The sequence below is a fragment of the Corvus cornix genome, chromosome 4 (assembly GCF_000738735.6).
Source record: "Corvus cornix cornix isolate S_Up_H32 chromosome 4, ASM73873v5, whole genome shotgun sequence".
Classification (NCBI taxonomy): Eukaryota; Metazoa; Chordata; class Aves; order Passeriformes; family Corvidae; genus Corvus; species Corvus cornix.
Genome location: NC_046334.1, coordinates 64367945 through 64370569, shown reverse-complemented (window position 1 = coordinate 64370569; position 2625 = coordinate 64367945).

Genomic DNA, 2625 nt, shown 5'->3' with positions numbered 1-2625 from the left:
GATGCGACCCCGGGGAACCCCGGCAGGGGCGAGCGGGAGGACCGCGCTTGGGGGCGGGGAGGAGAAACCTGGGGGCGAGGAGAGGCGTGGGCCGAGCGGGAGGCTCCGAGGGCACGGGGAAGTCCCGGCTGAACGGGGGGAATGCGGCAGGCGGCTGAAGCGGGGGCTCTGAGGGGGAGAAGGGGGTCCCGGCGGAGCGAGGGTCCCTCGGGGGGCTGGCGGGCGGCGCTGGCCCCGCATTGCGAAAGCCCCGGAGCGCGGCATCCTTCCTCCGGCGCCGCTGCGGGAATTCCCGCTCGGAGCGGGACTTTCCCCGCTGGCGGCGACCCCGGGGCTCTCCCGCTCTACCCGCGCCGCGCCTGCCCGAGCGGCCCCGGGGCGGCCCGGGATGGAGCTCTCGCCTCTCCGACCGATCCCGGCCCCGATGCTCGGGGCAGCAGCAGGAGAAGAAACACCCAGGAATCATCTGTTGGTGTGTCTGCATCGGTTGTGAGGGAATGGCTCCAGACACAGGCAGAGAAGAACATCCCTCTTCACAAGCCGGGTACCTGTGCAGGTATAGAGGAGGAACTTCCTTAGCAAGGACCTCGAAGAGAACAAAATCTTCGGTCGTCGAAATCAGTATCACCAGCCAGTGTTTATACTCTCAGGATGAATCGATGAGGGCAAAACTAAGTGGCTGACACTGAACAAACTAGTGCCTGCTGGGCGCCCTTGCAGTGGAGAACTTTTTTATTGGCGACGTAGAGACAGAACTTGTTAATCAAGAATATCCCTGTCAGAGAGTAATGCTGCTGTAGTATTTCTCATAGGAAGAGGAGAGTATGATAAGCTGGACTGAGAGAAAGCATGGTTTGGATTGGTTTCGTTATGTCCATGCTACCATTCTGGTGGAACCAGCTGAGAGGAAAAAGCCTTAAACCAGTACAAAATTAAGACCCAGGTTGCATTTGTTACTATTTGCAATAGTGTTTATTGTGTGTACGTGTATGCATGTGCATCATAACATGTGCAACGTGGAGCTCCATATGTGCACACAGCCTTAGTACACAAGGTTCAGCACAATCACAGGAGATGTTTCTGGGCCAAGTACCCAAAATACAGCAAGTGAAAATCACCGCATGCTACTGGTGGAGGCAGCAAAAAGAGAAGACTTTAGATAATGTGATAGAAAGCAGCCTCCCGTGTTAGCAGGTCTCAGGGTAAAAAGACAGCAATGAATAATTTGTGTGGAAGAATTTACAGGAACAGGAACATGATGAAAGGAAAAGATAGTGAATTTCAAAGCTGAGACTGTCAGTTGCACTGGTGATGGATCAGAAGCCTCATGATGCATATGAAACACAAGATAGAATATTTCAGCCTTTCATGAAGACAATGGGTGCAAATTCAAGCAACCTAAGTTGCAATCAAGTACAGGGAAAACTATTTTTCTGTAAGGATAATCAAACATAGGGTGCTGGAGTAAGGGCTAAAGACCTCCTGAGATTCCTCCCAACATGAATTATCCTGTGATTCAATTAAGCTTTTTCGAGGTGGAAAGTCATTATTTTGTCACCTTAATTATGCTAGAAAGAATTATCCCAAGTATTAGGAATAATAAATTCAAACCAGCTCGTTAGCTGATTCTAAAAATATAACTGAATTTTATAGAATTTTATTGCATAGAAGACCTGTGTGACAGAAAATGGTAAAGTACTTGTTTATGGTACAGGTCTCTGGCATATTTGCTATTGCATCTAATACTGTAAATATCAAATGATTAAGGACAATGAAAAATCTGTGTGGAAGTTGAGGGAATACAAATTTTGACTTTTTACTTGTACAGAGTTATATTCTAGAACCTTAAGATGCTAATTTTGCTGTGAAGAAAGCTCCTGCTTTGAAATACTTGTACCTTATCACTTTCATATACATTAGAAAAGCAAAAAAACCAGATAGACTTCATGTTGTATTTTCATTATTGTGTTACAATCAGAGCTAAATGACAAATTTGGAGTGAGATTGCTTTTGCTGACTGTCAAAATATTTTGTAGAAACATATGATGAAGCCCTGGTAATGGAGAAATGTTTCGTTTCCTGCCAATTTAAGTAGCAAACTACAAGGAAACTCAGCGATCCCATGTTTGCAGATGGGGCAGTGATATCCTTAGATCAACCACCAGGGAATTTAGTTAGCTACCAAATAGAATCCTTTATAATACAGTTGTATTTGTAGTATGTATTAGTATATTAAAATGAAGCATTACCGAAAACTTGGTATTAGTAGTGCCTTGGATGAAGCCAGCATTCCCCCAGGAAAACACCACTGACTTAAGGGAAATTTGACCTGCGTAAGTGCTGAGTAAGAAACTGGTCCCATGTGTTCTTGGGAATGTCCTTAGATGACTGTTTCCTTTTGTCAGTTCTGAAATGCAGAGGAATTCCTGGGAATTCAGTCAAAGAAACTGTGCCAAAGAATGAGTCACATCTTAAGCCGTGTTTCGTAGTACCTGGCTTTTCCTGGATTGCCTCTTGTATGCTGTTTTCCTGTTTGTTGATAAAGCTGCTGGTTTGTGCTGTGGCACACTTGTCCTTTTTTGGCTTTGCACAATCATGAGGGCTTATGAAGTACTGTATGAACAG